Here is a 13,463-nt window from a genome sequence, read left to right on the forward strand (position 1 = left end):
ACCTGACACAGGAAGCTCTTAAAGCTACACAAAACAAACTGCTGAGCTCTGGCATTTCCCCCTACTGAAAGACTATCTCCACCGTCATTAAAGGTGAACTCAATCGTCTAATCTCCTCCAAAGTCACTGAGCAACCACCGCTATCATCCCCCCTTCCCCTCCTCCTTTCCTCCTTCCTCCCTCGTTCTCACCGTCCGTCTATTCTCACACGCCTCGCAAGGTGGAGGCCATCAATGAAATGCCATCAGATCTCAGGGGGGTTAGAGGTCATAGGACAAAAATGTTCTGTTGAATGTGCTCCGTGGCGGTCTGAAAGGAAAGGCTGTGTGTTTTGTTTTGCCCTGATCGATGGAAGGTAGCTCACAGGAAGCAACACGCTCGTGCTCAAGTAAATCACTTTGTGTTAACGCTCATCCATATTCCTCAACAGACGCCGGTAGTTTTAATACTTGTTTCTTTGTGCGAAACACACTGCTTATATAGATTTCATGCATGTACATTGTTTAACCTTGCAGAAGATTGGCATGCCACTCAACATTTGTGAAATAACAGTTGTGAAAATGTGTATTTTCATGTTTGAAATCCTCAGCAGGTAATCAATACCATGCCAAGAAGGGGAGCGGTAAATAGCATGTCTTGTGATGTGAATTGAAAAACAACCCAACAGACTAACAGCAAACAAACAGAAAGCCATTCAACCATCACCACTGAGAATATAATGAAAACCCCGAGAACGGACATGCACATTTGCACATACAAACACATTACATTCTGTGCTACCACAATACATATCATTTTGATGTCATCCACATTTGGCTAAGGCCATTTGCACCTCACGCGTAATATGCTGCCAGCTATACAAATAGCACTGTTTGGAATTCAATTATCTGTTGCCTCTTTAGATTTTTTTTTTTTATTCAGGCACTATGAAAAGGCCTCTCTCTCCTCTCAGCCAGCGCCATCATTGAGCAAAGATGGAAAAATGGTATTCACCCCTCCTATTATCGCATCAAAATCCGCCTGGCCGCTGTGCATACCGGCTCATTACCTTGGTGAAAAAGTCACCTTAACCTACATTACAAGCTGGCCCTGTAATTAATGACTTTTTAAGCTATTGAACCAAAAGCAATTAGGTTATAAAGGAGGGCTTGTTCAGTAACATGAATACCTTTCCTTTATTAGTTGCATCCTTGAAGAGGAGATGCTAACCAAATGTGACAGTCTCTGGAATTAAGATGCTAATGTTTCCAGTTATTTGAACTTGTCAGTCAAGCTTTTTTTCATTGTAGTGGGGGGGGGGGTACACAAAAACAAATCTGGAGTTCAATGGTATTTGAAGGTTGAAGCATATTTCTGTGCAGCTGAGTTGCTGCTGTGCTTTTGTGTGTGTGTGTGTCTGTTTACACGTGTAGGTGCGTGCGTGTTTGTGTGCTTGCCCATGCACGTTAAGCGGAAGAGAGCAAACCAGATACAGCTTATTCCATCAGCACAGTATGTGGAGTGCAGATAAGACTTCATACAACACATTTGCTCTGTATTTGTTTTAGACTTTATCGCGTGTTCCAGTGGAGGTAGAAACAGGCGAGACATGTGGTCTACATTCTAATGCCTGGAAGGGTCAGCTCAGCGGTCAACCAGCACATTACTCTATGTCCACACAGGACAGGTTAGAACGCACAAGACTAATGCTGCAGCTCATCCAAAAGGTCATCTGTGGATATTAATGTGTAACTTTAACTGAACCTGCATGAGGAACTGCCAGCCTCCTCTCTCTCATGAACAAGAGGACGCAGTGTACTGTAGAGAGGGATGAATATGCCCACACATTGCAATGCAAAGATTATATGGGTCATTTAGTGCTAACCCTGACTTTTCTGAAAGCAAATGAAGGCAAAATAACTCATTGACATCTTTTGTTGTAGTTTTGCTCCAGACAGTAATCGAAGGCCCAAGTGTAATTAGTCAGGCTTTTGGAAAACATCTTTTCTTCAGATTGATCAGGCCAAACATTTCGCTGCTCCTCATTATTCACCAACATGCAGCCTAGAAACGGCTGCCTCACAATAAATCTTGCAATAGGCTAAAGTTCCCTAAATTGATTTTAACCTGCTGAAGCCATTGGAAGAAAGATGTCAAGAATGTAATTGCTGTAACAAGATGAAAATGTATATCCTCTTTATTTCATATATAGTCTCGCACCAGGTTTTAAAAGATAATTGTCTGGAGCTCCTCTGCCTACAACATGACACTGAGGTACAACTAGAGGCAAACAAAGAATTGAGGATTATGTCATGGTACACTATTCTATGATAAATACAATGTGACAATGCAAAACACTAAAATCGATATTTCCTTATACTAAAAACTGGAAAGGCACTGTGGGAGCACAGACCTTTGCCAAGGCCAGTAGTCCAGTCTTCTACGATATGCAAATCTGCAAGTGCAACCACTGTCTGGATGTATTTCCTTAATATCTCTGGTGGAGTTTATCACAGACAATTCACATCAGAATCTGTCAGAATCAGAATCAAATTTATTGTCATTATACAAGTTGTACAATGAAATTTAGATCTAAGTAGGAGTGTAATTTGTTGCATGATATGTCTTAGAGAAAAAAAGCATTGTTAAAGTTGTACTGGTTCTCCCATAAAACTACTGTCCTCAGGTACTCCATAATGACTGCTTTCTCTACGAGGTTTAAGCAACTACATATATCTGCATGTGTCCCAAAGGAATACTGCTACCCATGAATGTGGACTGCAATTTACTACCATTTACTGGATTTTAAGATGCATGAAATTTATTCCGCCAAGGCCAAATGTCAGTTCTCACAATGTTAACCAGTGAAAAATAATGCTGTGTACTGTCAAATAATGCTAATGTTAATAAGGCTAATGCTTCCCCCTTCCATCAACCTTCATGAAAATTGGGCCAATAGTTGGTACAACACCACGAATTGACGTTTTTTTTTACCTCAACAACAAATGTATGTGGTTATGTTTGACAATACATACAAGTCATTGGGTTTAGGCAACAAAAGCATATGGTTGGGTTTCGGAAAAAATAAGCAGGGTTTGGCTTTACAATCTTAAGGCCCTGACACACCAAGCTGACGGTCGGACGTCGACCAAAGTCGGGCTGTCGGTGAGCGTCTGTCGGCCTGGTTTTTGTGGTGTGTCCCGCACCGTTGGGCCTTCGGCGGCGGCGGCTTTTCGGCCGATTGAGCATGTTGAATCGGCGGCGGAGCTAGTTGGTAAAAGAGATCACTCTGATTGGCTGTTCAGGTTTTATTCCCTCGCCCCTGTAGCGAGTGAACCTGCCTGTAGTGAAACCGGGGCTAACCGGTGCTTCCTCCTCAGGCTCCACTTTACTCAGCTGCCCACAGACCAGCTGCTTCTTCCCAGTTTAACCTGAATAACAAACTGGAGCTAGCTGGTAGCATTTGCCACAGCATGACCGGAGGGAAGCACAGCCAGTTAGCCTCTGCTAGCTTCCCAGCGAGCCCTGGCTCTCCGTTTGAATCCAAACAGGTTTGAATCCAAACGGAGAGCCTCCGCTAGCTTGGATCTTTAGCCGCAGCATGACCGGAGAGAAGCACAGCCAGTTAGCCTCCACTAGCTTCCCAGCTAGCCCCGGCTCTCCGTTTGGATCCAACCGGAGCACCGAGCCCTGGTTTGTTATTCAGGTTAAAGTGGGAAGTAGCAGCAGGTTTATCGGGCAGCTGAGTGAAGTGGAGCCTGCGGAGGAAACACCGGGACCGTCTGAATGTAATAGTGCGTGGAGGTGCTGCGGTGCTCGGCTGCACAGATAGGTAACCCCTCAGCTGTCAGGATGTACCACTCTGTCACTCCGCTCTCTCTCCGAGGGCGCAGAATGTATGTGCCACTTGGCCGTCGGATGTAGTCCGTGTAGTGTGTTCAAATGCAACTGACACAGGGCAACGTGAGGCGACGTGAGGCGACGTAGACGACGCAACAGTTGGCTTTCGTCACCGCTAGTTCTTTGATGTTGGTTTGGTATGTCCGCACCTTTACGGGAAGCAAACACTGGCCTCCCAGGTGAAAGTTGGTGGTTGTTGGCCACGCATCATGCCAACGTGAAAGGACAGCTTTGTCGCTGGTGTCTGATGCTGGAAGTCACTGACCAAGCGCTGGATTTGACAACTACGGAGTGAGACTGGATTGTGGACATAATTGGAGGCTAGTATTACTGACTTTAAGAGGCTGTGGTGCGCTCATTTTTAAGCTAGCTTGAAAGTAATGGTATCTTGAGAAACTACACAAACATTGGTACCGACGATGTCAGAATAGCTTCTCGGGAAGGGGGTTAAATAACGCTCCAAAGTCAGGCTAAAAATGGCCATCAGAGGGGTCCCTTAAACACTCACCTTAAGGTATCTGAGGGTCTCTGGAGTAGGCTTGTTTCCAGTAAATGTTTCTTCCTTACAATCAATGTACTCCTTCAAATTAAAGTTGTATATCTGTTTTTTAAAGGAAAAGGACAACCGGCCTATTTGATGAACAATGTAACGCCTTAAAAATGTACAAACAGATGCATCAGACATAAAAACTGAATTGGCATTAGTCTATGCACATCAAATAATACATAACATGAACTGTAAAATGAGAAACCAAAGTATATCAGTATGCAATTCTTTAACTCTCCACATTTACCTAGTTTTAACTAGCTTAGCCTAGCCTTTAAAGGCACTGTATGTAAGAATGTGGCCAAAACGGTTACTGCACTCAAATTCAAAATACTGCCACGAGTCGTGTCCGCCCCCCCTCCCCTACAGATTCAAGGTTGGTGGACAGCGGTACGCTGGAGACTGATTTGTTTGCCCACGGGCGGCTGCCGTGGCAGGGCTGCGTCGCCACGTCCGTGATCTTTGGTTTTCCAGCGGACTGTTCGAGCAAGTCCGGCTTCTCTGCTGCTAACGCTGCTGCCAGGATACAGCTGAGGAGGAGCCGGCTGCTAATGCTATGTACCGGGACACTGCTAATGCTGCTTGCCGTGCTGTCAACGTTTGTTTCTCAAAAAAATGAGTCGGGTCGATGACCCACCTGCACATGGGCTACAATGCATGATTGAAAATAAAAAACAGTTGAAAGCATTTGAAATGTCCATCCCCGTCTAGCTATGATGCTAGTTAGCCAACTTTGGCTAAAGCTTACCTGTCGCGGAGAAGAGTAGCCGCTTCGACATCTGATTTCAAATTCTTCTCCGCTTTCAAATGTCTCCACCATTCAAAAGCATCTCCTATATAGACCCTCGCTTTGCCTCGAGTTTTGTCTTGGCATTTTTGGGAATCATAACGAGGTCATTTGGGTTTAGTCACTCCGTCAGCCATTGTAGCTCAGTCGTTGCTGTAACTGATGCTGAGACTCTACTGACTGTGTGGCTGGTAGACGGCGGTGGGTGGCGCAACAGGCCAAAACACAAATTCAAAACATAAACATGATTTGCGGACCATAATTTTTTTTTTAAATCCAAATATTCTGGCTGTAGGCTACTATTGTTGTCGGTGAGATCAGTATGTTATATTAACATTATTCCTTAGTGTCTGTGACATATTAGGAGGATTTTACGACTATTTCCTTTAGATTTCTTACATATAGCTCCTTTAACATTCCTGAAATGCAGTTATGGCTTTTGATTGTGGTGTGTCACCCCAAGATTTTTCAGTGGCCCCACCCTACCACCCCTATGACAAATTTCTGGGGGCTCCACTCAGTGCCAGCCCCTTGCACAGGCAGTATAGGCAAATGTTATGGCCGCCGTCATCCATAGGGGGCGCCACAAATTCGGGAAGGAAAAATCTACTTTTACTAATACTATTACTACTATTATTCTGAAATATTACATAAGGCCACAACAATATAACTACATAGCAAAGCCTACTAAATAATAGAGAGGCCTTTTTTTTTCTGGGTTCTTGTCGGCCCCCTCCCCAGCTCGTTACACGTTATGTGCTCTCTGGGGGAGATGGGCGGGAAATTATAACGCTCAAATGATGGGGTTAACATAATCTTGTAAAACGTATTTTTTGGCGAGAAACTTGAATAAATCCAGCTGTTTAAAGGAGAAATTTATTCATATTTTCATAGCACTATAACATGGATATTAGATAGGGAATTCTTATGTATCATATAGTAAAACAGATTTTTGATTATTTTGTTCAACAGTGTTAATCATGTGAAGGAAGGTTAGGTTAAAGGTTGTTTCATAAATATATATTTTTGAATTCATTTTTTTTTTCACAGTGCAGATTTCTGTGTTTCCCTGGCACCGATGAAGAATAAACAGCAACAAGAAAAAGAAACAATATGAAAACATCAGCATCAGCTATTGGCAAAATTGTTATTTTAAACTGGCCTAGGGCTCCAAAAGAGCTAGGGCCGCCACTGGCTCCACTGCTGCTGACACACAAACAAACTGGACTGAAAACATGGTGGAGGTAATAAAGTGTAATGACAACAAAGATGACGATCCTTCCACTAACAGTTGTTTCACCTGGTCAAGCAAATCAGTTCACACAGCTCACTCAGAGCAGACCTCGGGCATTCACTCCTCTCAAGTAGGTAATTTATTCAAACGTGATTGCAAGAGCTATCAAATCTTACTGAATATGGAGGTTGTTTGTGTGCTTGTGTGTGTGCAAAGAAGTGAGAGAACAAGAGTGTGTGTGTGTGGCACACTTTAGCCCCTAATCACCATCAAGTTCAACTTACAGCAGCAGGAAGGCGATTGATCAGCGTGGTCATTAAAAGGATACTTCAGCAGTCGCTTGGCCCTGCTCTTTGAAGTTGCCAAACATGGTATTCATACATCAGTAATTATCAGTATGTCAGACTCAAATGTCCTATAGACCATACTGATCATGATTAAAACAAATAGAGCTAATTGCCGCACATTGAAGTGTTGTGTGTTGACACCAAGTCCTCTGAATTAGCAGCAAGAACGACAACCGCTCGCCTTTTCAAATTGACATTTTCCCAACAGCCCTGTGCTTAAAATGCATCCCATGACTCTTACGAAGCTCATTTCTTTTTCGCAGCAAATTTGTTTTAGAATTCATTATTTGCCATGAAATGTGAAAAGTCTTCTTCATTAGATAGTGTGAAATCCCTCCCTGTCTGCCTCTGCCTCTCTGAAGTCCGGCTAACCACGTTAATCCCGCAGCTGCGAACTCCATGGCATCTCCCCCAATAGACTCGCAGGCCTGCTGTCTAAATAATTGCCTCATTAGTGTGTGGTGCACAGGTATGGCGTAAATGCAAACTTTAGACAAGTGTGTATGCAAATCAAATTGCTTGCCGGACACTCTTTATTCATGTGATCAAAAATCAGCTGAATTATACCAGGGACCTCAGGCCTGAAATGGAAATTTAGGGATAACTAATGCATTTTCTATGAGGTGAACGGTGTGCAGGTTTTGGCTCAGAACACATGATGTGCGAATAGTTGACAGCTTTCAACTTTGGTGTCATTACATTTCAGATGTACATTTTTTTGGGGCAATTAATGTGTGAAAAAAATGAATATATAAACATAACAATAAAACACAGCAGTCTGTCAAAGGCCTAATCACAGCATGTTGGGAAACTGACCTTCCAAGAACTAGGAAATAGTGTAAGAACCAAACTGGGAGGGAATGCAGGCAGAATTATTCATCATCAGCTAAATGGTATCGTTTTAACAGGCTACATTACTGCAGCAAGCAGTAAATGGGTTGTTATTTGAGACAGCAAAAACAACTCTTTATGGGGCCACGTCGTTTAATTTACATGCAGCCAAATTGGTTTGATAAATGCAAATGCAGCTGATTGATTTGACACATTTTATATGCATCTGTAATCACTGGAATCTGCAATCGGAGCCCATTTATGAATTCCTGTAATATTTGTCTTCAGTTTATTTTATGCAACCAATAGTTCCCTGTTTTTAAATGCAAAGTTTTAACATGATTCCAGTTATGTTTTAATATATCACAACAATGTAGTGAAATAACATGATTCGGAGGGCTGACATCACTTTGTTTTATCAACATTGCATCTTTTTCATAAAGTGTTTCTGAGCTTGTAATTTAACTGAAGCGTACATTTTAATGACCAGAATTTTAATATCAGGCTGAATGATTAAACAGTGGAGTTGCTAATGTGTTTTGTAGTGTGTTTTACTTGCACAGAGATAAAGGAAATTATTAGAAATGCTTAAACAAGAAACTCCTGCAACAGCAAAGAAGATTAAACCAGACGGCTTCAACAGCCTGCTGAATAGGTACTTACAGTAGCTTCATTTTTCTCCCTGTGATGATGCACCCGCTGTTACACCTTTGGCCTCGGAGTTATGGCTCAGAGCGCAGCGCTGCCGTAGCAGACTGCTGCCTGCTTTGACCGTCTGACACAGACTTTTGAGGTTACCTTGAAATGGCAAAGACCTGATGGACGAGATGACTTTTCCATGTACTGTCATGATAAGAAGACGGAGTGCACGGGGGTCAGGTGCTCGACAAAAACAAATCGCACCCCAGATTGGTGTAATTAATCTATTTTGAGCTTTATGCTAACAAAAATGGCATCTGTTTATTCTAAAACGCGTTTATTAATGACGGCCGAGGGAAGCGGTAGCACAGCGATGTGTCTCAAATGTCAAGACGGCCTGCAACATTAGCTGCAGCGCTACCGTTCATCAACTTCAGCATCAAGGGTATTGGTCTGCCTCTGTCTTCTTCCTTAAGTTGTTAGTATTCATACTGTCTTCTTTAGCCAAGTGCAAGAGAGCATGTTAAGCAGTTCAAAATAGTCATTATGCAGATTTAGAGTGAATTAGGAAGCCTCATGCAACCTTGAATTATGAAAAATATGAAAGCACATACACAAACCCTGTCTCCAACAAAATACGTTTTATACTACTAATTGGCTTTGCTAAATACGTTATAGAGGAAACTTAAAGCTGCAGTAATCAATATTTTTATATAATGACAATGGGTCAGATGACTGTGTGTGAACATTGTTGTTTATAGTGACAAACCCACAAAGAATTATCATCCAACTCTGAAGCTCTCTTCAGCTCTACAAAGTGTTTTAGCCAACAAGTCCTCCGACCCATACAATATGACATAGGTCGTTTGGTTCTGCCCTCTAATACAACCCACGTGAGCTTTCCTAACACCAGGTACACACTACACAATATCAGTTCGATTATAGCCAGATGCAGCATCGTATGGTGTCGGCTCGGATCGTAAGGACGTAAAATGATGCCGTCAAACAGCAGAGGCACTTTATCAACCCGGTGAGTACTGCCATTAGCATCACGCTAGCAATGGAGCTAGCCTCATAATGGAGGATATAAAGGAATAATAAAAAAAATAGTGGCGGGGCTTTGACTCACCACAACTGCAGAGGGTGCCTTTGATTCCATATTTAACCCCATCCTGTTTGCCCTGTTAAATTTAATGCATCATGCCGTCATTTCAAACTCAACACTTCCTGTATCTGTTAAAATTAAAAGCCCCGTATAAATTCAACTGAGAGAATCCCTTCATTTTCTAAAAAGGCATTTATTGTGAAACATTCACAGGAACTTGTTGCGGAGAATTCAGTGACCTGCATAGTTTGCATGCGGTACTTCAAATGCCGCTCCTGCCATCTGGTGGTGGTGTTTTTTTTTTTTACTACAATAGCATATAGTACAGCATGACATCATGCACGTCGTGAAAGACAACCAGTGATGACTGGTCGTGGATCAACGTGTAGTCTGTCAAGTCTGTAGGCCAAGTTTAATCTGACACAGTGACTGTCAGAACAGACAAAATTGTCATAGTGTGGACCAAACGCCCCTACTGGTGGCAGGACATTTATGTGTCCTTATACCTAAACGACTGAATGGATTGTTTACCAATGACCTCCAAAACAACATATCTCACCGTTAACGGTCACAGTTTTAAGCATGCGGTTTTTCTGGTTAGGTTTAGGCAAACAAAATAGTTCGGGTTAAAATACGTACATTTGTTACGTAACTTAAAGGAACTGTACACAATATGCAAGACTTATCTATGATTCACAGTCTAGGCTGGGATTGTCTGCATACGGCTCTCAACATGGAGCTGGCTGAGCTGGGCTAGCAGCTAATGGTGCTAACAGCCTGAACAGCACTTACAACAATAACAGTGCTGACAGAGCAAACAACCTGGCGGGAAGAGGTAGACGAGCGTTACACTTACTCAGCGACACTGTCCTGCCACCCTGGGTCAGGACGGCATTATCAGTAGCTAGGTGGTGATTTACTAGCCAGTTGTATGCACAATGTTTTTTCCAAGCGTGTTTCGGAATAGGTGGATTAAATTTGAGAAATAATTAAGCCAAAGTCCTGTGTTTGTTTGACCCAACCTCCTCCTTACCCAGACTTTGTCGCTCACCTGACTATAACTACGGCCACTAGAGGTCACCATCTAACAATAAACATAATATCGGTCATAATAAGCTGCTCGTACAAATGATCTATGGGGTTGTTTTTTGGGGGAGGACAGTCCTTTTTTAGCAACTTTATGCATGTTGTTGTAGTTTTAAAGGCCAAATCTTTAATGTTTTGCTTGAGCGTTACTAAGCAACTCCATTTCCAGGCACAGCAGACATGTGAATACCAGGTGCTCTGAGTTGCCCAAACAAAACATGATTTAATTAGTTGATCATATTTCATTAATCTCTCTTGAGAAAATGCACATTTTGTGTTGGCATTAAACTGTAAATGAATCCTTATGATGATAAAAAAAAAGCAGCTTTTTGTCTCTAACAAAACATATTTGATATTACAAAATAATCTTTTTTTCAGGTTATTTTTAGGGAGGACACATGTATGCTTATACATACACATGCAGGTGGACATACACACACTTTAAACCAGGGACACTGGGCAACAGTTCCACACTTGCTTCATTTAAAAAATGCGCTCTCAGAAAAGGTGAGTCGAAGGGCCTTTACACAACCTGTCCTGAGACAAAAGGGTTGGCAACTTCCTCCTCGCTCTTGACTGAACTGCAGACCCCTGCACATTGTAATCACATTAAGCTGTGTTTGATGTATTATGTCAAATTTAGTGGCGACCTCCCAGGAGAGGGTTCACTCCAGAAATTTAGCATAGCTCTGGTCCATATGTAATTAAAAAATATGTTATCTCTGGCCAGAATGTTATGGCTAAGCATTGGCCTGGGTCCAGCTAACGTTGATATAATCCCACCCAGCTCTGTTTCTCTGTGGACGGGGTCACTGGGTCACTAACTGCCTCCTTGTGTGCTATTCAGCTGCAGTGAGACGAGGGAAGCCTCTGCGGAGTGTTTGAGTCACAGGCTCCAAATACAGCTGGGTATCTCCCTGCCTGCTTTTTATATTAAAGTACAGCAGGGAACCCATCACCTCTTCTTTTTTTTTTGCCTTTCTAGGACTACAGAGTGTAAAGAACCAAAAACTGAAAGCAAACCAAAACCCTCCCACTCTGCTAATGCGCAGCTTTGCTCAAAGAAAAAAACGAATCAAATATTTTAAATGGCTTTGCTGGAATCACATTGTATGTTTGTGCTTTAAGTCATTTTAATCAGTTCCACAGGATTAACCAAATAGGACTATTTCCCTAAATGCTGCTCAGAGTAATGACAAATTATTTCATTTTACTGCATTGGAGGAACCGCTGCTCCACTGTTGAAATATGCTGATTTTATCAGGAGGTGATCGATCTCAGACTCATTAGGGATGAAGTAAGGTTCTACACAACCGGCCCATTTGCTGCGGCAACGGAGAGGAAGTTCACAGTTCGATCAGCCAAGTCTTAGCTGGTGCAGATGGAGGAAAGCTCTGAAACTCTGTCTTGTTTCAACTCACCTTCAAAGCAGCTAATCAGCCTGTAAAAAAAAAGCTGTTCAAGCGGTAAGGAAACATCCTAAGGTAATGGGTGGGCCTAAATTCCCTTGCACACTCTCCCAATGCATACCAATGAGTACTGTATGCAAAGAAGACACACTGAGTGGGCACAGAGGCACATACCTAACATAATACCCTGGTTAGCAGCCTTTTATTCTCATAGACATCACAACATTACCTATTACATAAATAAGTCGATAAAGCAGAGCTGTAAGTAGCCCACTGAAACAGCTGTTGAATCTCCAGTAGCCGATACCCTTTTCATAGTTAGTCTTGATAGCTTGGGAGACCTTACTGTGAGTGCAGTGGGTGGTAGATGCCCAACATGTCTGAGAGTTTGGAAGAAGAGAAGGAGGAGAGCAGTTTGAGGCATAATTGCCAGCCACAGGCCTGCCAATGGCTTTCCGGCTGTGAGAGTGCCGAAGAGGTCTCGTTCCGACCGGAAGGGTCAGGAAAAACAACTCTTGCAACAAAAAGAAGAAGAAGAAAAAGAGAGTTTGGGAAGAACAAATCTTGCATCTGTAATAAAATCCCATCAGGCATTTGTAGCAGTATTATGCACATATATTTGTAGTTTGGAAAGAAAAGAGAACATTTTCACAAGGCGTACTTTCTCTAATTTAAATCCCTTTTGAAGAGGGCTTACGGTTGTAAATGATATCCGCTCTCGTAGTTCCGCATGGCAAGCAGATGCTGTAATTGAGTAGAGACTTGATTTCTTGCACAGTCAAATTAGCTGAAGATGACCAGGCAGTGAACTGCAGGAGGTTTAATTCCCTGTGTTTACATCACTAGCAGAGCCGTTGTTTTGTTTGATTCACTATGCTAATATAGACTCCTCTCAGATTACACACTAAACACTGACAAACTGCACACAAACTGCCGCACGGTATCTGCCTCTCCCAATAAACTTGCTCTAGGTGTCAAAATGTAAGGAAGGAAAAGTAAGATTGGATTATGAGTGTGCATGTGTGTGTGTCACATTAGTGGGAGAAGGCTTTTGGCAATGCTTTCCTTGACAGTATTAAAATTAGTTTTAATGATGCTTTTAATAAAACATAGGATTAAATTGTACTTTCTGGGTTTTACATTTATGCTCTATCATGTTTAAGAATCCATTTCTCACTTGACGTTCTCCTGCACAAATATTATTCAAGTAAGAAAATTGTGAGAAGTGATGTTGTAGCCTAACTACAGTGCAGCATTAGATTGCTTTGCATATTCAATCCCTTAATGTTACCTCTGACCATGGGTGGATAGCTGAATGGGCCTACACGCACAGGGGCCAAAAGTTACAGGGCCCTCATGGCCTTCACATGCAAAAGGTCACTCAAATTGACACCTATCGACTAGGAAGAGACTCAAAATGACCACAAAGAGATTCAAAGGAACTACAAAGAGACTAAAACGACTACACAGACACACAAAGTGACCAAAAAAGATACAAATATACTTCAAAGAGTAAAAAATTGACCTTTAAAGATACACAGATACACAAAATGACCTACAAAGAGACACAAAATGACTAAACCAAGACCAAAAAAGACA

This window comes from Epinephelus lanceolatus, chromosome 15 (assembly GCF_041903045.1).
Source record: "Epinephelus lanceolatus isolate andai-2023 chromosome 15, ASM4190304v1, whole genome shotgun sequence".
Taxonomy (NCBI): Eukaryota; Metazoa; Chordata; class Actinopteri; order Perciformes; family Serranidae; genus Epinephelus; species Epinephelus lanceolatus.